General features: G+C 48.0%; 1 long non-coding RNA gene across 1 annotated transcript in view; it reads right to left on the reverse strand.

Moving 5' to 3' along the window:
• Positions 1-14,619, reverse strand: part of LOC139237821 (uncharacterized) — a 42,526-nt gene extending 27,907 nt beyond the window's left edge. Inside the window, exon 1 of the long non-coding RNA XR_011588525.1 lies at positions 14,553-14,619. This is a non-coding gene — a long non-coding RNA (uncharacterized lncRNA). The remainder of the gene's footprint in view (positions 1-14,552) is intronic.
• Between the last annotated feature and the right edge of the window lie 9,845 nt (positions 14,620-24,464).

The following is a 24,464-nucleotide window of genomic DNA, read 5'->3' on the forward strand; positions in this document are numbered from 1 at the left end:
GGCTCCCGAGGTAAGGGAAATGGTCCATGTTGTCCAGGGCCGCGCCATGGATCTTGATGACTGGGGGGGCAGTGCTGTGTGGCGAGGATAGGCTGGTGGAGGACCAACTAGTTCTTAATAACAATGTGAATTCTTAAGCAAAAGAACCCACGAAGCAAATATATTACAGTTAACTCTGTTTCTCTCTCCACAAATCCTGCCCGACTTGCTGAGTATGTTCCAGCATTTTTTGTTTTTATTTCATATTTCCATCCTCCGCAGTATTTTGCTTTGGTCTTCGAGTTTTGTGATTAAGTGTTTGAGCCATGTGGCCTGTACGTGCAGTTTAGCTGGATTGATAACACACTAGGTTTGAGAATAAACATTGATCTTCTCTGTGCTCTATACAGGAGACACTTCCTCCTCCCACACGCTCGTCAATCAACACCAGTCCAGCAGGGTTGTAAAAGTGTTCCAAGCGCCTGGTAAGCACGTTAACGGGTTCAGTCGCCTCGTCACACCCAAGTTCCTTATCTGAAACCCCTGCCGCCCAGACCTTCCGATCAAGGTTCAGAACTAACATCACACTTCCTGTTGTTTATAGACTCGTGATGTCACTCACATGCCCGTTGCCCTGGACTTGCCAGAGCCACGTCAGCCCTGACTTCACTCGGCTTCAAACGAGAACGCCCGGTTTGTACCTACCCACACATGGCCCGTGGAGGTGAGGCCAATCAGATCAGCCGAATGGCCGACCCCTGCTCCTGTTTCTTATGTTCTTATGTCACTGAGAAGAGAACACTAACAACTTGCAATTTATGTGGCGCCTTTAACGTGGTAAAACATCTCAAGGTGCTTCACAGGAGGGTAATAGGAATGCAGGGACAGGAGGAGGCAAGTCAGCCCCTCGAGCCTGTTCCGCCATTCAGTGAGATCACGGCTGATCTGAATCTGCAAACCACCACCAAACACATAGTGGAGAAAGCATATGTTGATGGGGTTAGATGGAGAAGGATGGGTGGAGACTCATAGGATTACATGGGATATACGGCACAGAAACAGGCCATTCGGCCCAACCAGTCCATTCCAGCGTTTATGTTCCACTCAAGCCTCCTCCCGTCTTTCCTCATTTAAATCTATCAGCATAACCCTCTATTCCCTTCTCCCTCATATGCTTGTCCAGTCTCCCCTTAAATGCATCGATACTACTCGCTTCAACCACTCCCTGTGGTAGCAAGTTCCACATTCTCATCACTCTCTGGGTAAAAAAGTTTCTCCTGAATTCCCGATTGGATTTCTTGTATCTTATCTTATATTGATGGCCTCTAGTTATGCTCTTCCCCACAAGTGGAAACACTCTCTCTGTATTCACTCTATCAAAACCTTTCATAATTTTAAAGACTTCTATTAGGTCACCTCTCATCCTTCCCTTTCAAGAGAAAAGAGACCCAGCCTGTTCATTCTATTCTGCTATGTATATCCTTGTATTTCTGGTATCATCCTTGTAAACCTCCTCTGCACTGTCTCCAGTACCTCTATATCCTTTTCATAATATGGCGACCAGAATTGTACGCAGTTCTCCAAGTGTGATCTAACCAAGGTTCGATACACGTTTAGCATAACTTCACTACTTTTCAATTCTATCCCTCTAGAGATAAACCCTTGTGCTTTCTACACATTCTACCCTATGTAAACTAGAGGTGATCCAAAACTCAACTGCCCGTGCCCTAACTCGCACCAATCCCGCTCACCCATCACCCCCTGTGCTCGCTGACCTACATTGGCTTCCGGTTAAGCAACGCCTTGATTTCAAAATTCTCATCCTTATTTTCAAATCCCTCCATGGCCTCGCCCCTCCCTATCTCTGAAATCTCCTCCAGCCCCACAACCTCCGAGATGTCTGCGCTCCTCTAATTCTGCCCTCTTGAGCATCCCTGATTATAATCGCTCAACCATTGGTGGCCGTGCCTTCTGTTGCCTGGGCCCCAAGCTCTGGAACTCCCTGCCTGAACCTCTCTGCCTCTCTACCCCTCTTTCCTCCTTCAAGACGCTCCTTAAAACCTACCTCACTTGCGCTAATTTCTACTTATGCGGCTCGGTGTCAAATTTTTTATCTCATAACACTCCTGTGAAGCACCTTGGGGCGTTTCACTACGTTAAAGGCGCTATATAAATACAGGTTGTTGTTATTGATGCTGTTGTTGCTAGGTTTGCTTTTTTTAATGGCCTTGTTAACCTGTGTTGCTACTTTTAATGATTTGTGTATTTGTACTACAAGATCACTTTGCTCTTCTAACCCATTTAGATTCGTATTTTCCAAGTAATATGTGACCTCCTTATTTTTCTTAACAAACTGTAATACCTCACACTTATGTTGAAATTAACTTGCCAATTATATGCCCATTCTTCAAGTTTATTAATGTCCTCGTGTAATTTGTTGCAGTCCTCAGTATTGACTATCCCCCCAATTTGGTGTCATCCGCAAATTTAGAAATTGTGTTTTTATTCCAAAGTCTAAATCGTTAATATAAATTGTGAACAGCAGTGGTCCCAGCATTGATCCTTATAGAACACCACTACCCAACTTCTACCATTGTGAATAGATACCTTTTACCCCTATGCTCTGCTTTCTGTCTCGAAGCCAGCTAGCTATCCATTCTGCTACTTGTCCCCTGACTCCGCATTCTCTGACCTTGTTCATCAGTCTATTATGGGGTACCTTGTCGAAGGCCTTTTGAAAATCTAAATAAATTACACATCGGAATATATAAGGAATATATATCTATAATATATCAGATATATCAGAGTATATAAAAGAATACATCATATATATATCGGATATATCAGTATATATTGTAATATATTGTGTATATCATATATATCGGTATATAAAGGAATATATAGATCATATATTGGGTATGCCAGGGTATATGAAAGAATATATCCTATATTGGGTATATCAGGGTATATGAAAGAATATATCCTATATTGGCTATATCAGGTTATATGAAAGAATATATTCTATATTGGGTATATCAGGTTATATTAAAGAATATATCCTATATTGGTTATATCATGGTATATGAACGACTATATTCTATATTGGGTATATCAGGGTATATGAAATATATCCTATATCAGGGTATATGAAAGAATATATCATGTATTGGGTATATCAGGGTATATGAAATATAGCCTATATTGCGTATATCAGGGTATATGAAAGAATATATCATATATTGGGTATATCAGGGTATATGAAATATATCCTATATTGGGCATATCAGGTTATATGAAATATATCCTATATTGGGTATAGCAGAGTATATGAAAGAATATATCCTATATCAGGGTATATGAAAGAATATATCCTATATTGGGTATATCAGGGTATATGAAATATATCCTATATTGGGGATATCAGGGTAGATGAAAGAATATATCCTATATCAGGGTATATGAAAGAATATATCCTATATTGGGCATATCAGGGTATATGAAATATATCCTACATTGGGTATATCAGGAATGTATCAGATGTAGAAGAAATGATGCAGACGATCAGCTATGCTATTCAGAGCTGGCCCTGTACTGGGCAAGCTTCCAGCTGTTTCCCACAAACGCTATGGGCATATTGCCATGGCCTCACCCACTTTCACATTCTCTCCACTTTCTTGTTGCTCATTCCCAGCTTGGAACACAGGCAGCCCAACCCTCTCACTTCCTGCTTTCTGTGTGCGCGCACCAGCCCGGCGTAACCGAGAGACTGCCACTCTCCCACATGTCCCGAATGAGACGAGACCAACCACCAGTGCCATCTCCTAGCCCCTCACCACCATCTCCTTTGACCCCACCCCCCCCTCACACACAGGACAGCAGAGGTCTCGGAGGGTGGGGGAATGTCTATTACTGATAAGAACTGTTGCAAAATATAACTTTTATAGCGAATTTCAACCTCTGTTCTACTGTCGGCTCAGTGGGCAGAACTCTCGCCTCTGAGTCAGAGAAACATAGAAACATAGAAAAAGGTGCAGGAGCAGGCCATTCGGCCCTTCAAGCCTGCACCACCATTCATTATGATCATGGCTGATCATGCAACTTCAGTACACCATTTCTGCTTTCTCTCCATACCCCTTGATTCCTTTAGCCATAAGGGCCACATCTAAGTCCCTCTTTCTTCATATGTCAGTCCCACTCCAGAGACTTGAGCTCAAAGTCCCAGCTGACACTCCCAGTGCGGTGCTGAGGGAGCGCCACACTGTCAGAGGTGCCGTCTCTTGGATGAGACGTTAAACGCATTCCGCGGCACTATTTCGAAGAAGTGTTCTCCCCGGTGTCCTGGGGCCAATATTTATCCCTCAATCAACATCACTAAAAGCGATTATCTGCTCATTATCACGTTGTTGTTTGTGGGAGCTTGCTGTACACAAATTGGCGGTCGCGTTTCCCACTTTACAATGGCGACTGCACTTCAAAAGGTACTTCATTGGCTGTAAAGCGCTTTGGGATGTCCTGAGGTTGTGAAAGGTGCTATATAAATGCAAGTCTTTCATAATTTTTCTCAATGCCCCCGGGATGACTCGGGATGGGCAATCAATGCAGCCTTGCCCTGCACCGCCCACATTCCAAGAGCGAATATATTAAGCAAAAAAAACTTGTATTGCAGCTCGCCCCAACACCCCGGGGCTAAGGAGAGTCCCGACTCCTAATAGCTATCCCGCCTCCCGCCCACCCGTCCCCGCTGGAAGGTTTGCGCGATGGAAGTAGGGTGACGACAACAACAACAACTTGCATTTATATAGCGCCTTTGATGTAGTAAAACGTCCCAAGGTGCTTCACAGCAGTATTTTAAGACAAAAAAAATAAATTTGACACTAAGCCACATAAGACGAAATTAGTTCAGGTGACCAAAAGCTTAGTCAAAGAGGTAGGTTTTAAGGAGCGTCTTGAAGGAGGAGAGAGAGGCGGAGAGGTTTAGGCAGGGAGTTCCAGAGCTTGGGGCCCTGGCAACAGAAGGCACGGCTACCAATGGTTGAGTGATTATAATCAGGGATGCTCAAGAGGGCAGAATTAGAGGAGCGCAGACATCTCAGGGGGTTGTGGAGATTACAGAGATAGGGAGGGGCGAGGCCACGGAAGAATTTGAAAACGAGGATGAGAATTTTGAAATCGAGGCGACAGGATTAAGTGTGACTGTAATGCACCACCCACAGTTGAATAGCCAGCTAAGATTCGCTGTCGGGGCTCGCAGGCGGAGAGTGGCCCCATGGGCGGGGTAGGACAGGTGGCCAATGGGTGTGGACCCGCACTCCAGCGGGAGACACTAATTGGACCATGTAGAGCCCTGCGCTACTGTGAGCAGTAAAGTCAACGCTTGCCTTGATCACGTGGAATTTTCACCGGAGCGTTGGAGGAACAGATTCCACAGTGACGTCCATTTCGGTACAGGCTATAATCATCATAGGCAGTCCCTCGGAATCGAGGAAGACTTGCTTCCACTCTTAAAATGAGTCCTTAGGTGGCTGAACAGTCCAATACGAGAGCCACAGTCCCTGTCACAGGTGGGACAGACAGTGGTTGAGGGTAAGGGTGGGTGGGACTGGTTTGCCGCACGCTCTTTCCACTGCCTGCGCTTGGTTCCTGCATGCTCTCGGCAACGGGACTCGAGGTGCTCAGTGCATTTGCACAAGCTGTAAATCAACGGAGGCGACAATTCAATGCTTAGAGCAGGGAGTCGGGAATTCATAAAACAAGATATTGAGAAGGAAGTGCTCCGGGGGAAAAAAACAAGTTGTAAATATTCATTAGCCTTTGGTTTCAAGGGAGGTTGTTTTTCTTGAACAAGTGGCAAACAGTTGTTGTTTGTTTACAAACACCTGACATTGCTAATAACGACATGCCTGTCCTGGCTTGTCCCACAAGTTAAAAAAGAAAGCTTCATCAAAACGCTGCTTTCATGAAGGGCAGCTCTCTAAATTAGGATGTGTGCACAAGAGCGGAAAATGAGAGGACTAATGTCACTGTACCTTCGCGTGCTCACATTCGTGCTAACCGAAAGAGAACAAGGAACTTATATCTATGTGGCACCTTTCATATTCATTGTGGGTTCAAGTCCCACTCCAGCGACTTCAGCACATAAATCTAGGCTGACACTCCCAGTGCAGTGCTGAGGGAGTGCCGCACTGTCGGAGGTGCCGTCTTTCGGATGAGACGTTAAACCGAGGGCCCTGTCTGCTCTCTCAAGTGAACCTAAAAGATCCCACGACAGTATTTAGAAGAAGAGCAGGAGAGTTATCCCCGGTGTCCTGAGGCCAATATTTATCCCTCAATCAACATTTTAAAAAAAACAGATTATCTGGTGATTATCACATTGCTGTTTTGCTGCCAATTAGCTGCCGTGTTTCCCACATTACAACAGTGACTGCACGCCAAAAGTACTTCATTGGTTGTAAAGCACTTTGGGACGTCCGGTGGTTGTGAAAGGCGCTATAGAAATGCAAGTCTTTCTTTCTATCTTCTCACGACACCACAAAGCAATTTGACTATAAATAATTTCTGAAGTCACTTGTTTTGGATGCAAATGTGTCAGCTAATTTGCACACAGCCAGCGCCGATGGCGAGTTAATCTTTTAGATAGCTAGATGGGTGGGTGAGGCATAAACATGGACCAAGAGAGCTCATTTTCAATAGCGCCCTGGGGATCTTTTACATCCGTTTTGGCAGTCAGACCACGGTGTAATGTCTTGTCCGACAGTACAGCGCTCCCGCGGTACAGTGACTGCACTTTAAAAAGCTACTTTATTGGCTGTAAAGCGCTTTGGGACGTCCGGTGGTCGTGAAAGGCGCTATATAAATGCAAGTTATTTCTTTCTATTTGTTTTGGTGTCAATTTTTGTCTGTTTGCGTTGCTGTGAAGCGCTTTGGGACGTCCTGAGGTCGTGAACGGCGCTATACAAATGCAAGTTGTTCGGAAAGAAACATAGTTAACATAGCAATATAAGAACAGGAGGAGGCCATTCAGCCCCTCGAGCCTGTTCCGCCATTCCATGAGATCATGGCTGTTCTGCGACCTAACTCCATATACCCACCTTTGGCCCATAGCCCTTAAAAACTTGGGTTAACATAAAATTAACAATCTCAGATTTAAAATGAACAATTGGCCTAGCATCAATTGCTGTTTATGGAAGAGATTTCCAAACTTCTACCACCCTTTGTGTGTAGAAGTGTTTCCTAACCTTAATCTTGAAAGGTCTGGGTCTAATCTTTAGACTATGCCCCCTAGTCCTAGACTGCCCAACCAGCGGAAATAGTTTCTCTCTATCTACCCTATCTGTTCCCCTTTATATCACAGAAATATAGAAACATAGAAAATAGGTACAGGGCCTGCACCACCATTCAATATGATCATGGCTGATCATGCAACTTCAGTACCCCATTCTGCTTTCTCTCCATACCCTTTGATCCCTTTAGCCGTAAAGGCCACATCTAACTCCCTTTTGAATATATCTAACGAACTGGCCTCAACAACTTTCTGTGGTAGAGAATTCCACAGGTTCACAATTCTCTGAGTGAAGAAGTTTCTCCTCATCTCGGTCCTAAATGGCTTACCCCTTATCCTTAGACTGTGACTCCTGGTTCTGGACTTCCCCAACATCGGGAACATTCTTCCTGCATCTAACCTGTCCAATCCCGTTAGAATTTTATACGTTTCTATGAGATCCCCTCTCATTCTTCTAAACTCCAGTGAATATAAGGCTAGTCGATCCAGTCTTTCTTCATATGTCAGTCCTGCCATCCCAGGAATCAGTCTGGTGAACCTTTGCTGCACTCCCTCAATAGCAAGAATGTCCTTCCTCAGATTAGGAGACCAAAAGTGTGCACAATATTCAAGGTGTGGCCTCACCAAGGCCCTGTACAACTGCAGTAAGACTTCCCTGCTCCTATACTCAAATCTTCTCGCTATGAAGGCCAACATGCCATTTGCCGTCTTCACCACGACCTGAAAACTTCGATCAGGTCATCCCTTAAACTTCTAAATTCGAGGGAATACAACCCTTGACTTGACTTAACTTTCTGTGGAATGTTTAGATTGTAACTGCCGTGCAGCTACAGCAACATCATGTCATTCAAAGCATTCCAGTGGTGAGGCAGCCAACTCATCTCACAGACCAGGGACCTTCCTGGGGTTCAGTAAAACACCAAAGCATTGCATTTACCCAGCAAATCAGTTGTTGTTGCTTGCAGGCAGTTCCCTCACACTGCATTCCCTAGAATTTAGAAGGTTAAGGGATGATCTGACACATAGAATCAAATAATGGTTATGTCATGTATTCTACATGGCTACCATTGGTACTATCTCAAGGTGTGCCACCAGAGGGCACAGCAGTGGGAGACTCATAGGTTACCTGTACAGGTGTGCCTGGCCTAGTGATCCTCACTCTGGAGTTAACTAATAAAGGACTAAGGTCACTACAGTTCAAGTACAACACACCGCCTCATGGAGTCATTGTTAGAGCATCTAAGGATTTAGCAGGTTACAGCACGGAAGGAGGCCATTCGGCCCGTCGAGCCCGTGCCGACTCTCAGCTAGTCCCACTCCCCCCGCCCTTTCCCCGTAGGCCTGCCATTGTTTTTCCTTCAGATACTTATCCAACTCCCTTTTGAACGATGAGATTGAGTCTGCCTCCACCACCCTCTCCGGCAGTGCGTTCCAGATCCCAACCACTAGCTGCGTTAAAAACTCTTTTCTTACATCGCCTTTGGTTCTTTTGCCAATCTGTTGGAAGTTTTCAGGATATTAAGGGGGAACAGAGAGTGTAGATCGAGAGGAACTATTTCTGCCGGTTGGGGAGTCTAGGACTAGGGTGGATAATCTAGAAGTTAGAGCCAAACCTTTCAGGAGTGAAATTAGGAAACACTTCTACACACAAAGAGTGGTAGAAGTTTGGAACTCTCTTCCACAAACGGCAATTGATGCTAGATCAATTGTTAATTTTAAATCGGAGATTGATAGCTTTTTGTTAACCAAAGGTATTAAGGACTATGGCGAAAGGCAGGTATATGGAGTTAGATCACAGATCAGCCATCATCATCATAGGCAATCCCTCGGAATCGAGGAAGACTTGCTTCCACTCTAAAAATGAGTCCTTAGGTGGCTGAACAGTCCAATACGAGAACCAGAGACTCTGTCACAGTGGTTGAGGGAAAGGGGGGGGGGGTGTGGGACTGGTTTGCCGCACGCTCCTTCCGTTGCCTGCGCTTGATTTCTACACGCTCTCGGCGATGAGACTCGAGGTGCTCAGCGCCCTCCCAGATGCACTTCCTCCACTTAGGGCAGTCTTTGTCCAGGGACTCCCAGGTGTCAGTGGGGATGTTGATCTGATTGAATGGCGAAACAGGCTCGAGAGGCTGAATGGCCTCCTCCTGTTCCTATGTTCCTAGCAGCCATGATCGAATCTTTTTCTAACTTCTGCCATTCCTTTTGTCTCTCTAATCTCTCCTATCTTCCCCCCTATCACAGATCTTCCCTTTTGTTCTTCCCTCCTTTCTGTGCTCCTTAAGAATCCGTTCATGTCGAGCATCCGCCAGTTCTGACGCAGGGTCGGCGACCCGAAGCGTTAACTCTTGTTTCCCTCTCCACAGGCGCTGCCCGACCCGCTGAGCATGTCCAGCATTGTCCTGGTTTTTTTTTTTAAATTTCGGATTGCCGGCATCCGGGAGCGGGGGGCATTTTTGCTTGTGTGCGCGATCGAACCGGCTGCTGGGAAGGGGCTCGAAGTGTCCCAATGGCCTGCTGTCGTGTTCCCTGTCGACGAAGGGCTAAAGGCACAGAGAGCTGCTTGCTCAGCGGAATACCTGTGCCACACGCGTCAGTGCGCGCAGGTGGGGACATGTCTGGGGGGGGGGGGTGTTGGGGGGCGATGGGAGGGGAGAACACCACGCAGCTCAGGCAAAGATGTGGAGCTGCACTCCCTCCTTCTTCCAGTCAGCAGGAGAGAACCACAGCCAGGCAAGCAACAACCCGCCCTCCGAGGCTCGAGTTACCGCTCTGCCCTTGTATGGTAGCGATTCCTGTTTGGCTCGCCTTGACTCCCGGACACTTGCAGCATTTGCCACAGAATCCAGGAATTCAACAGATAATAGCGCTGAAGAATTGAAAGAGGTAGTGGCTGCCCGCACAAAGAATTTGAGAACCCCTATAATTATGTTTTGTTGTTCTGTCATTTCTGGTGTTTTTGGGAGGTGGGGGGCTTTGAGGCTTACAGAGGTCTGAGGCTAAGATCTGTTGGTCTCAGCGAGACATTGTACAGTCCAATTAGAGGGAGCAAGGGATGCACAGCAATCCATATCTTTCGCAATGTCACTGGCCGCCTTCTTCTGTGCTGCAGCCGTTCTATGATTCGAGTTCATTCTACACGCAAAGCACTTTGTGCTAATCTTGGTTCCGTGCATACAGGCCAGGCAAGGTGCTGGTGTTTCACAATACTCTGGTTTCCTTGGGAATTAGGGGTGGGGCTCACATTCTCGCCGTTCCTCCGTACAGACTGCCCTGTTTGCTGCTGCGACTCAGGTGCAAGGTGCAAATTTCCACATGTTCTGTTTACTCCCCGGCCCGGGGCGGTGGTGTGGGTTTGGCAGTAAAGCCAGGCTCCTGTACCATCTCACCTCTTTCGGACGAGACGTTGAACCGAGGCCCCCTGTCTGCTCTCTCAGCTGGAGGTAAAAAGATCCCGCGGCACTATTTTGAAGAAGAGCAGGGGGAGTTATCCCCTTGGTGTCCCGGGGCCGATATTTAATCAACATCACTAAAACAGATTATCCGGGTCATTATCACATTGCTGTTTGTGGGAGCTTACTGTGCGGTAATCCTACATTACAACAGTGACTACACCGCCAAAAAGTACTTCATTGGCTGTAAAGGGCTTTGGGACAGCCAGTGATCGTAAAAGGTGCTATATAAATTCCTGCCTTCCTTTCTGTATTTCTTCTCCTGCAATCGCTGACTCATGCTGGGGTTAGCATTCCTACAGGAAGCTGCCTTTCATTGGGACCCTCTCCCCTGCACATCACCCCGCCCATCCCATTGCACCCCCTCACCTCTTACACTTCCAGTGCCTCATCCAAGTGACTTCATGCCTGAGTCTAGACAGTGTGTGTTGGCAAGTTATTTGACCATGAAGGAGGGAGATCACATTCAAGCCCAATCATGTCCAGACAACAAAACTTGCATTTATATAGCGCCTTTAATGTAGTAAAACGTCCCAAGGCCCTTCGCAGGAGTGATTATCAAACAAAATTTGACGCCGAGCCAGTTAAGAAGAAGCTTGGTCAAAGAGGTCGGTCTTAAAGGAGAGGTCTAGGGTGGGGAAATACACAATCAGCAGGAGTCACTGTATTGAAAAGAAAGACTTGCATTTATATAGCACCTTTCATGACCTCAGGATGCCTCAAAGCGCTTTACAGCCAATGAAGTACTTTTGGAGCGTAGTCACTGTTGTAATGTGGGAAATGCAGCAGCCAATTTGCGCACAGCAAGCTCCCACAAACAGCAATGTGATAATGACCAGATAATCTGTTTTTGGTACGTTGATTGAGGGATAAATATCGGCCTCAGGATACCGGGGATAACTCCCCGTGCTCTTCTTCAAAATAGTGCCATGGGATCTTTTACGTCCACCTGAGAGAGCAGGCGGGGGCCTCGGTTTAACGTCTCATCCGAAAGACGGCACCTCCAACAGTGCAGCACTCCCCTGAGAGTGTCAGCCTGGATTTATGTGCTCAGGTCCCTGGAATGGGACTCGAAGCCACGACTGTCTGACCCAGAGGCGAGAATGCTGCCCACTGAGCCACGGCTGATAGCCAAGATCAGGGACACTGGCTGATGTTTGTCCTCCAGCCTCAGCACCGCTAGGGCTGGCTTGGCAGAGTTCAGCTAACTCGCCGTAGACCGGATTATTGAGTGCAAGGACTTTGCTAGTCTGTGTGGTTCAGTATCACGTCAGGCATTTATCCACTGTAAATCGGGGCAGCTCAAGGTTGCTGCCTCTAATTTAAGTGGGAAGGTTAGTCGTTCTAGGGTGTAGGGAAACCATAATCACTTGCTTTGAAGGAAACAGGTTTCCGTCTCCTTGAATTCTTTCGCAAGCGATAGAAGAACTTATATTTATATAGCACCTTTCACAACCACAGGACATCCCAAAACACTCTACAGCCCAATGAAGTCCTTTTTGGAGTGTAGTCACTGTTGTAATGTGGGAAATGCAGCAGCCAATTTGCGCACAGCAAGCTCCCACAAACAGCAATGTGATAATGACCAGATCATCTGTTTTTGGTTATGTTGATTGAGGGATAAATATTGACCCAGAAATAACTCCCCTGTTCTTCTTCTAAATAGTGCCGTGGGATCTTTTACATCCACCTGCGGGAGCAGATGGGACCTCGGTTTAACTTCTCATCCGAAAGGCAGCACCTCCGACAGTGCAGCACTCCCTCAGTAATGCACTGGAGAGTCAGCCTAGATTTATGCACTCAAGTCTCTAGAGCAGGACTTGAACCCACAACCTTCTGACTCAGATGCGAGAGTGCTGCCCACTGAGCCACAGCTGACACTTGTGAAGACACAACAATTTGCATTGATATAGCGCCTTTAACATAGGACAAAGTTCCGACTCGCTTCACAAGAGCGTGATCAAACAAAATTTGATACCGAGCCAATGAAGGAGACATTAGCATAACTGGCCAAAAGCTTGGTCAAAGAGGTGGGCTTTCAGGAAGGTCTTACAGGAGGAGAGAGGGGTGGCGAGGGAGGTATAGGGAGGGAGTTCCAGAGCTCAGGGCCCCAGGCGGCTGAAGACACGACCACCAATGGTTGGAAGGAAGTAAGGTAGTGATGCACAAGAGGCCAGAATCGGAGGAGCACAGAGATCCTGGAGGGTTGCGGGGCTTTGGAGGGGTGAGGCCGTGGAGAGGATTTAAAACACGAGGATGAGAATTTCAAAATCGAGGAGTTGGTAGAAACATAGAAAATAGGTGCAGGAGCAGGCTATTCGGCCCTTCGAGCCTGCACCACCATTCAATATGATCATGGCTGATCATGCAACTTCAGTACCCCATTCCTGCTTTCTCTCCATACCCCTTGATCCCTTTAGCCATAAGGGCCACATCTAACTCCCTTTGAATCGGGTGGCAATGTAGGTCAGCGAGCACTAATAATGGACTCTCAGTATTATCGGACCCTCACTATTATCGGAACCTATTATTGGGGATGGGGATTTCAGCCGGAACTCCCAGAGCTGGGCCCATTGCTTCACCGAGCGAGGGTCTGAGTGCAAAGATTGCCCGCACAGAGCAATATCCCACACAGAGCAACAAGAGCACGTGGTATCCACTGGTGCACTGTTAGTCTCCGTCGGCCGCGACTCTCCGTCCTCGCCCTCCCAGGCCTCTCCCCCCACCCCCTACCCGTGCTGGAATGTTGCACGGGCGGGCGCCAGGCACGGGGGCAGGGCCTGTTGTGCCTACCGCCGGTCAAAGCCTCGCTGTACAAGGCTGGTACGTGAAGGGCGGGTGGATGGGCGAGGCTAAGACGGTCAGCCCGTGGACGTGAAACCTGATCCCCAGAGTGATTCAGAGCCTCTGTGGGAGGGGCGGGGAGGTGGGGGGAGACACTGGGGGTGAGGAGAGTGAAGCGGAGCGAGAGAGTGGGGGGGGGGGGGGTGAGAGCGGAGCGAGAGAGTGGGGGTGAGAGCGGAGCGAGGAAGTGGGGGGGTAGCACGGAGCGAGGGAATGGGAGGGAGGGGGGGGGAGCAGAGCGAGGGAGTGGGGGGGGGAAGGGGGAGAACAGAGTGAGGGAGTGGGGTTGGGAGAGCGGAGCGAGGGAGTGGGAGGCGGAGGGGGGAGCAGAGCGAGGGAGTGGGGGGGAGAGCGGAGCGAGGGAGTGGGGGGGGAGAGGAGTGAGGGAATGGGAGGAGGGGGTAGCAGAACGAGGGAGTGGAGGGGGAGAGGAGCAAGGGAGTGGGAGGGAGCGGAACGAGGGAGTGGGAGGAGCGCGGAGCGAGGGAGTGGGGGTGAGGGGGGAGTAGAGCAAGGGAGTAGAGGGGGAGAGGAGCGAGGGAGTTGGAGGGAGCGGAACGAGGGAGTGGGGGAGAGGAGCGAGGGAGTGAGGGGAAGCGCGGAGCGAAGGAATGGAGGGGAGAGCGGAGCGAGGGAGTGGGGGGGAGGAGCGAGGGAGTGGGAGGGAGTGGGGGGGAGAGCGGAGCGAGGGAGTGGAGGGGAGGAGCAAGGGAGTGGGGGGGGGTTCGGAGCGGGGGGGAGCAAGGGAGTGGGGGGGGAGAGGAGCGAGGGAGTGGGGGGTTGAGAGCGGAACGAGGGAGTGGGGGGAGGGGAGAGCGAAGGAGTGGGGGGGGCGCGGAACGAGGGAGTGGGGAGAGAGTAGGAGCGAGCTAGTGGGGGGGAACGGAGCAAGGGAGGGGGAGGGAGTGGGGGGACAGGGGAGAGCGGAGCGAGGAAGTGGGGAGGGGCGGGGGGAGGGTGGTGTTAATTAGAAAGAAAAGCAAAATGAGAAGATGACTCACAGGAAACATCTCACCCTTGGACTGGGGAGTGAGCATTAGCCGAGAGACTTGCTCGCTGCGGAATATCGACAAACTGGGACTGGGGAGGAAGTGATGTGTTAACTTCGGAATGCTGTACACAGCAGTGGGGGTGGGTGGGAAGTGAGCTGTACCATTGGAATTCCAAGTTTGGATCAGGTATGCCAGCAGCATCCATGCCTGGTGTTACTGTGGTTTGAGCGTATCCCGTTTGAATGCATAAGGACTTCAGTCAGCACTGACAGGTTGAGCTAATGCAACCAGATGTTCGAAGAACAAACGCTGCAAGGATTCTTTCAACAAAACCAAAAAAAAACCCCCACCCGCCGATCTCACAGGAATTTCCAAAAGTTAATTCCCAGAGCAGGATTTTTTCCCCGTACTTTTAAAGCAGTGTCTGGAGTAAAATAAATTCTTGCATTTCTGTAGCGCCTTTCACGACTGCCAGATGTGCCAAAGTGCTTCGCAGCCAATGAGGTTTTTTTTTTGGATGTGCAGTCACTGCCGCAATGCAGGAAGCGCGGCAGCCAATTTGCGCACAGTAAGCTCCCACAAAGAGCAGTGCGACAACGACCAGATAATCTGTTAAGAAATAGGAGCAGGAGTCAGCCATTTGAGTCCTCGAGCCTGCTCCGTCATTCAATGAGATCGTGGCTCATCTGTTGATGACGTTGATTGAGGGATAAATATTGTCTCAGGACACTGGGGGATAACGCCCCTGCTCTTGTTCGAAATAGAGCCCGTGAGATCTTTTACGTCCACCTGAGAGGGCAGACGGTTTAATGCCTCATCCGAAAAACGCCGTGCGTTTGGGGTCGATTTTGACTTTGTCCGATGGTGTAAGACAGATGATAAGGAGTCAGCAGCCCATTTCACCTCTCCCCGATTTGAAGTCTGTGGAAATTAAAATTGGGGGGTGGTGGGGGGGGGGGGGGGGGGGCAGGGGAGGAGATGTAGCATTGGTTAGCGACTCGCTAGCATCTGTTTTACAGCATCGCGGAAAATCTAAATCTGCTCCTTTTATATCTGAGATGTTAGCTTCAGTTTAATATATTATAAAAATGTCTTTTTATTCCATTCTCGCTCCCTGGGTTCTCCCCTGACTCTCGATGGGCTCCATTTCACGGGCACTGCCAACCCTTTGGTCTGTACAGTGAATGTCAGTGCCCACGCATGTACACGTCACACCAGGGTCACTCACTACTGACCGGAGTGGGAATGCGGACTGATTTCAATCAGAGGAGGGTGTCCGCATGCCAGACACGAGTCTCCCAAAGCAAGCGCTCTACTCGGAACTCCTTCACGGCAAATGAACCAAAGGTGGGCAGAGGAAACGTTACAAGGACATCCTCAAAGCCTCCCTGATAAAGTGCAACATCCCCACCGACACCTGGAATCCCTGGCCAAAGACCACCCTAAGTGGAGGAAATGCATCCGGGAGGGCGCTGAGCACCTCGAGTCTCGTCGCCGAGAGCACGCAGAAATCAAATGCAGGCAGCGGAAGGAGCGTGCGGCAAACCTGTCCCACCCTCCCCTTCCCTCAACGACTATCTGTCCCACCCGTGACAGGCCCTGTGGTTCTCGTATTGGACTGTTCAGCCACCTAAGGACTCATTTTAAGAGTGGAAGCAAGTCTTCCTCGATTCCGAGGGTCTGCCTATGATGATGATGATGCCGTATGAGGTTAATTATGTCAACTAGCCCAAAGAGTTCAAAGGGCTCGCTTCTAATCCCCAGTCTGCGCTGACTTTGCCAATCTCAGGTTTGTTGGGGGGGGGGGAGGGGGGGTCACTGAAATTGAAATCAGTGCCCTTGGGCTGGGGGGGGTGGTGGTGGGTTGGGGTGGGGGGGGCGGACTGGGACGTTAACCGGGACTCCAGCTGCTGATCGCTAGCCGGTGACTCAGTGAGGAAAGGATCAGGCTGGGCCGCGATGCCCTGACAGTCGAATAGCTGGTCGGCACTCGCCGCCTGGACTTGTGCGGGTCTGAGCACTAGCCACCTGGGGGTGATAAGAGAAAGGGTGCCTGGCGTCCGGGGAGGTGTACCTCAGCACAGGGATCGAGTCTTTTGGGTGCGGTGGTTTGAAAAAGACATGTTTGCACTGGCTCAAGTTAAAAAAATAACAATGCAGTTATTGTTTTCTGCCCACTCTGAATCTGTCATCACTACATGCTACAGATGCCAGACATAAATTATACATAGATAAAACAATCAGAAAACACACACTAAATGATCTTAATATATTCACAGTCACTTGCTTACCTAGTACTTAACAGTCACTACCTAAAGATTCACCTCATGCCAGTAGCTACTGGTATATTAAAAGGATACCCACAATAAACACATGCGCCTAATTTATTGCTATTTAATTGGCCTGAGTTTGTGTTACAATTAAGTCAGATGGAGCTGAGGTGTCTGGATTCCATTTGAAACGGGGCTGTGACAGGATCTGGTGGTGTGTTACTGGGATGCAGAGGTGTGAGTGGCTCTGGATTGGCCATTTACTGCGTCTGTCTCTCTCTCTCTCTCCGCCACACTTGAGGTGTCAGCCGTGGCTCAGTGGGCAGCACTCGTGGTTCTGCGTCAGCAGGCTGTGGGTTCAAGTCCCATTCCATCAGACTTGAACACAAATATCCAGGTTGACACTCCCAGTGCAGTGCTGAGGGAGTGCTGCACTGTCAGAGGTGCCGTCTTTCGGACGTTAAACCGAGGCCCTGTCTGCTCTCTCAGGTGGATGCAAAAAATCCTGTGGCACTATTTCAAAAAAAAAAAGCAGGGGAGTTATCCCCGGTGTCCTGCCCATTACTTACTTCAACATCGCTAAAACAGAAGGAAACGGTAGCAGAGTGGTTATGTTACTGGAGGCCTGGATAAGTGATCTGGGGACATGAGTTCAAATCCCTCCACAGCAACAAATTCTGAAATAAAAAGCTTGTGTCAGCAATGGTGACCATGTTGTAAAAACCCATCTGGTTCAGTACTGCCCTTTAGGGAAGGAAATCTGCTGCCCTTACCTCAATCTGGCCTGTATGTGACTCCAGACCCACAGCAATGTGGTTGACTCTTAAACTGCCCCCTGAGATGCTCTCGCGAGCCACTCAGTTAAGGGCAATTAGGGACGGGTAATAAATGCTGACCTTTGCCAATGATGCCCGCATCCCGTGAATGCATTAAAAAAAAGGATTACCAGGCCATTTTCACATTGGCTGCGGTGTTTCCAACATCACAACAGCGACTGCGCTTCAAAAGCACGTCGTTCCCTTAAAGCGCTTTAGGACGTGCTGAGGTTGTGAAAGGCGCTATATAAATGCAAGTTCCTTCTTTCTTTTCAATCTTACTGAAACATATAAAATGCTGAGGGGGCTCGACGGGGTGGATGCAGAGAGGATGTTTCCCCTCGTGGGGGGAATCTAGAACTAGGGGGCATAGTTTCAGAATAAGGGGCGGCCCATTTAAAGCAGAGATGAGGAGGAATTTCCTCTCTCAGAGAGTTGTGAATCTTTGGAATTCTCTGCCCCAGAGAGCTGTGGAGGCTGGGTCATTGAATATACTCAAGGTGGAGATAGACAGATTTTTGAATGATAAGGGAGTGAAGGGTTATGGGGAGCGGGCGGGGAAGTGGAGCTGAGCCCATGGTCAGATCAGCCGTGATCTTAATGGCCGACTCCTGCCCCTATTTCTTATGTTCTTATGATAGCAGTGAGAATTGGGCTCCAAGCAGATTGTCTCACCTCCTAGGCCAGGAGCATGTTTGGCAATGTCACGGTGATGAGGAGGGGGAGGGGATCGGGCACAGAGCTACCCAGAGCAGAGTGTCACTCGTTCAATCCCCAGTAGGTGCTGAGTTACTGGATCTCTTTCGGTCAGCCTTCAGACGTTGCAAAGAGCTCCACTGTGCCAGCTCTTCACCTGCCTTCAATCCTCGACTGTCAACACGTCAGGGAACACTTCAGTCTCTCCAGTCCAACTAGATTTGTTAGTTTGAGCTTAAACTCTGTGACACTGAAAGCAAAACACAATTAACCCCGAAGCATCAAGGCACGTACAATTTGGCCTGAAAATAAAATGTATTTCAGCTCGCCTCCTATCATCCCTACTTGTCTCATTTTCTTTTCATTCCTGTTGCTGTTTGTGGGAGCTTGCTGTGCGCAAATTGGCTGCCGCGTTTCCCACATTACAACAGTGACTACACTCCAAAAGTACTTCATTGGCTGAAAAGCACTTTGAGATGTCTGGTGGTCGTGAAAGTCGCTATATAAATGTAAGTCTTTCTTCCTTTTTTTGTTCTCTAACTGTTATTGTTATTACATTTGTGACTTAATCGCAGCCATTTTATCTTTGTTAACCCTTTAGTTTGTTTCCGAAAACCTTTTACTTTCTTCGGCAGTTCTACCACCCAAAAGGACAAGGGCAGCAGGCCCATGGGAACACCACCACCTCCACGTTCCTCTCCAAGTCACACACCAACCTGACTTGGAAATATATCGCCGTTCCTTCATCGTCGCTGGGTCAAAATCCTGAACTCCCTCCCTAACAGCACTGTGGGAGCACCTTCACCACACGGACTGCAGCGGTTCAACAAGGCGGCTCACCACCACTTTCTCAAGGAATGGCCAATAAATGCCAGCCTTGCCAGCAATACCCACAAAAATAAAAATAAAAAAATGTCTTTCCCCTGGGTGCTATTGACCATTTCGGCTGGGGCAATAAAGTTTTTTTTAAATTTGTTGTCTGAAAACCAGCTGAGAGCTGGGATTTTTTTTCAACCAGAGGAAAGCCCAGACTTATAGAAACATAGAAACATAGAAAATAGGTGCAGGAGTAAGCCATTCGGCCCTTCTAGCCTGCACCGCCATTCAATGAGTTCATGGCTGAACATGCAACTTCAGTACCCCCTTCCTGCTTTCTTCCCCAAAGTAGTAAGGACTTCATCTAACTCCCTTTTGAATTTATTTAGTGATTTGGCCTCAACAACTTTCTGTGGTAGAGAATTCCACAGGTTCACCACTCTCTGGGTAAAGAAGTTTCTCCTCATCTCGGACCTAAATGGCTTACCCCTTATCCTTAGACTGTGACCCCTGGTTCTGGACTTCCCCAACATTGGGAACATTCTTCCTCCATCTAACCTGTCTAAACCCGTCAGAATTTTAAACGTTTCTATGAGGTCCCCTCTCATTCTTCTGAACTCCAGTGAATACAAGCCCAGTTGATCCAGTCTTTCTTGATAGGTCAGTCCTACCATCCCGGGAATCAGTCTGGTGAACCTTCGCTGCACTCCCTCAATAGCAAGAATGTCCTTCCTCAAGTTAGGAGACCAAAACTGTACACAATACTCCAGGTGTGGCCTCACCAAGGCCCTGTACAACTGTAGCAACACCTCCCTGCCCCTGTACTCAAATCCCCTCGCTATGAAGGCCAACATGCCATTTGCTTTCTTAACCGCCTGCTGTACCTGCATGCCAACCTTCAATGACTGATGTACCATGACACCCAGGTCTCGTTGCACCTCCCCTTTTCCTAATCTGTCAGCATTCAGATAATAGTCTGTCTCTCTGTTTTTACCACCAAAGTGGATAACCTCACATTTATCCACATTATACTTCATCTGCCATGCATTTGCCCACTCACCTAACCTATCCAAGTCACTCTGCAGCCTCATAGCATCCTCCTCGCAGCTCACACTGCCACCCAACTTAGTGTTATCCGCAAATTTGGAGATACTACATTTAATCCCCTCGTCTAAATCATTAATGTACAGTGTAAACAGCTGGGGCCCCAGCACAGAACCTTGCGGTACCCCACTAGTCACTGCCTGCCATTCTGAAAAGTACCCATTTACTCCTACTCTTTGCTTCCTGTCTGACAACCAGTTCTCAATCCACGTCAGCACACTACCCCCAATCCCATGTGCTTTAACTTTGCACATTAATCTCTTGTATGGGACCTTGTCGAAAGCCTTCTGAAAGTCCAAATACACCACATCAACTGGTTCTCCCTTGTCCACTCTACTGGAAACATCCTCAAAAAATTCCAGAAGATTTGTCAAGCATGATTTCCCTTTCACAAATCCATGCTGACTTGGACCTATCATGTCACCTCTTTCTAAATGCGCTGCTATGACATCCTTAATAATTGATTCCATTATTTTACCCACTACTGAGGTCAGGCTGACCGGTCTATAATTCCCTGTTTTCTCTCTCCCTCCTTTTTTAAAAAGTAGGGTTACATTGGCTACCCTCCACTCGATAGGAACTGATCCAGAGTCAATGGAATGTTGGAAAATGACTGTCAATGCATCCGCTATTTCCAAGGCCACCTCCTTAAGTACTCTGGGATGCAGTCCATCAGGCCCTGGGGATTTATCAGCCTTCAATCCCATCAATTTCCCCAACACAATTTCCCGACTAATAAAGATTTCCCTCAGTTCCTCCTCCTTACTAGACCCTCTGACCCCTTTTATATCCGGAAGGTTGTTTATGTCCTCCTTAGTGAATACCGAACCAAAGTACTTGTTCAATTGGTCTGCCATTTCTTTGTTCCCCGTTATGACTTCCCCTGATTCTGACTGCAGGGGACCTACATTTGTCTTTACTAACGTTTTTCTCTTTACATATCTATAGAAACTTTTGCAATGCGTCTTAATGTTCCCTGCAAGCTTCTTCTCGTACTCCATTTTCCCTGCCCTAATCAAACCCTTTGTCCTCCTCTACTGAGTTCTAAATTTCTCCCAGTCCCCGGGTTCGCTGCTATTTCTGGCCAATTTGTATGCCACTTCCTTGGCTTTAATACTATTCCTGATTTCCCTTGATAGCCACGGTTGAGCCACCTTCCCTTTTTTATTTTTGCACCAGACAGGAATGTACAATTGTTGTAGTTCATCCATGCGGTCTCTAAATGTCTGCCATTGCCCATCCACAGTCAACCCCTTACGTATCATTCGCCAATCTATCCTAGCCAATTCACGCCTCATACCTTCAAAGTTACCCTTCTTTAAGTTCTGGACCATGGTCTCTGAATTAACTGTTTCATTCTCCATCCTAATGCAGAATTCCACTATATTATGGTCACTCTTCCCCAAGGGTCCTCGCACAACGAGATTGCTAATTAATCCTCTCTCATTACACAACACCCAGTCTAAGATGGCCTCCCCCCTAGTTGGTTCCTCGACATATTGGTTTAGAAAACCATCCCTTATGCACTCTAGGAAATCCTCCTCCACCGTATTGCTTCCAGTTTGGCTAGCCCAATCTATGTGCATATTAAAGTCACCCATTATAACTGCTGCACCTTTATTGCATGCGCCCCTAATTTCCTGTTTGATGCCCTCCCCAACATCCCTATACTGTTTGGAGGTCTGTACACAACTCCCACTAACGTTTTTTGCCCTTTGGTGTTCTGCAGCTCTACCCATATAGATTCCACATCATCCAAGCTAATGTCTTTCCTAACTATTGCATTAATCTCCTCTTTAACCAACAATGCTACCCCACCTCCTTTTCCTTTTATTCTATCCTTCCTGAATGTTGAATACCCCTGGATGTTGAGTTCCCAGCCCTGATCATCCTGGTGCCACGTCTCCGTAATCCCAATCACATCATATTTGTTAACATCTATTTGCACAGTTAATTCATCCACCTTATTACGGATACTCCTTGCATTAAGACACAAAGCCTTCAGGCTTGTTTTTTTAACACCCTTTGTCCTTTTAGAATTTTACTGTACAGTGGCCCTTTTTGTTCTTTTTCTTGGGTTTCTCTGCCTTCCACTTTTCCTCATCTCCTTTCTGTCTTTTGCTTTTGTCTCCTTTTTGTTTCCCTCTGTCTCCCTGCATTGGTTCCCATCCCCCTGCCATATTGGCTCAGGAACCAACCATAGAATCTAGAAATTTACAGCACGGAAGGAGGCCATTCGGCCCATCGTGTCCACGCCGGCCGACAAACAGCTATCCAGCCTAATCCCACTCCCCAGCTCTTGGTCCGTAGCCTTGTGGGTTACGGCACTTCGAGTGCACATCCAAGTACTTTTTAAATGTGGTGAGGGTTTCTGCCTCCACCACCCTTTCAGGCCGTGAGTTCCAGACCCCCACCATCCTCTGGGTAAAGAAACTTCTCTTCAAATACCCTCCAATCCTTCTACCAATGACTTTAAATCTCCCTTCACCCCCTGGCGATCGCTGGGCAATCTGGAACAAGGAGCCTGGCTGATCTCTCTCTTCCTTACGCAATTATAGCCCCTATTTACTGCTGCCAGGGTCAGTTAGTTTGTACTCAGACAGTGATTTAGAAAGATGATACCAGAACTGAGAGGCTATACCTATCTGGAAAGGCTGGGGCTCTTTTCTCTAGAGAAGAGAAGGATGCGGGGTGACCTGATAGAGGCCATTAAAATTATGAAGGTGTTCGATAGGGTAGACATACAGATGTTCCCACTTGTGGGGGAGATCAGAACTTGGGGCCATAAATAGAAGATAATCACTAATAAATGCAACAGGGAATTCAGGGGAAACTTCTTTTTCATAGTATCATAGTATAATATCTCACAGAAGAAGGCCATTCAGCCCATCATGCCTGTGTTAGCTCCTTGGTAGAGCTATCCAATTAGTCCCATCTCCTGCTCTTTCTCCATAGCCCCACAAATTGTTTTGCTTCAAGTAATTAATTGGAGATGGGATGAATGTGGAACTCGCTACCACAGGGAGTAGTTGAGGCGAATAGCACAGTTGCATTTAAGGTGAAGTTAGATAAACTCACAAAGGAGAAAGGAATAGAAGGATCTGTTGCTAGGGTGATTTGAAGCAAATTGTGGCGCAGTGAGCAGAACACACACCTCTGAGTCAGAAGGTTGTGGGTTCCAGTCCCAGCCCAGAGACTTGAGCACAAAAATCTAGGCTGACGCTCCCAGGGCAGTGCCGAGGGAGTGCTGCAATTTCGGGGGTGCCGTCTTTTGGATGAGACGTTAAACCGAGGCCCCGTCTGCCCTCTCAGGTAGACGTAAATGATCCCACGGCACTATTTCAAAGAAGAACAGGGGAGTTCTCCCCAGTGCCCTGGCCAATATTTATCCCTCAACACCACCATTAGCTGGGTCATTATCACATTGCTGTTTGTGTGGGAGCTTGCTGTGCGCAAGTTGGTTGCCACATTTCCCACATTACAACAGTGACCGCACTCCAAAAAGTACCTCATTTCTATAGCGCTTTGGGACGTCCGGTGGTTGTGAAAGGCGCTATAGAAATGAAAGTCTTTTATGCCAAATGTACTTACGATTTGTGTTCAGAGTTAAGACCGTAAGGATCCAGTGGAAGGCTCGGGAGGGGGTTTCACTGCCGGCTTGTTTAGTACACGGGAAGTCTTGACATGCTGGTGCAGTGTTAAATCACAAGCCTGCAGCCAAATCCGAAAAGAAACTGATTCATACTCGTTTGATTCCCCACTGAGGCAGGCTCTTATAAACAGCCTGTGGTGTGTCAGAAGCTCAATCTGTTCGCAGCACTCGTCCAGTGCTAATAACTCCTCCATAAGGTTGACATGACCTTTTACAATCCGTTCGCAGGCTTGTTGGCGGGTCAAAGCAGGCTGTTCAAAGTCGCTGAGCCACACACAACCAGACATTTTGGTAGGATGACATCGAATGTACGGCACAGAAACAGGCCATTCGGCCCAGCCGCTCCATGCCGGTGTTTATGCTCCACTCCAGCCTCTTCCCACTCTAGTTAGAAAGAAAAAAAAGACTTGCATTTCTATAGCGCCTTTCACGCCCGCCGGAAGCCCCAAAGTGCTTTTGGAGTGTAGTCACTGTAGTAATGTGGGAAATACGGCAACCAATTTGCGCACAGCAAGCTCCCACTAACAGCAATGTGATAATGACCAGATAATCTGTTTTTTTGTTATGT

This window comes from Pristiophorus japonicus, chromosome 24 (genome assembly GCF_044704955.1).
Source record: "Pristiophorus japonicus isolate sPriJap1 chromosome 24, sPriJap1.hap1, whole genome shotgun sequence".
Lineage (NCBI taxonomy): Eukaryota > Metazoa > Chordata > Chondrichthyes > Pristiophoridae > Pristiophorus > Pristiophorus japonicus.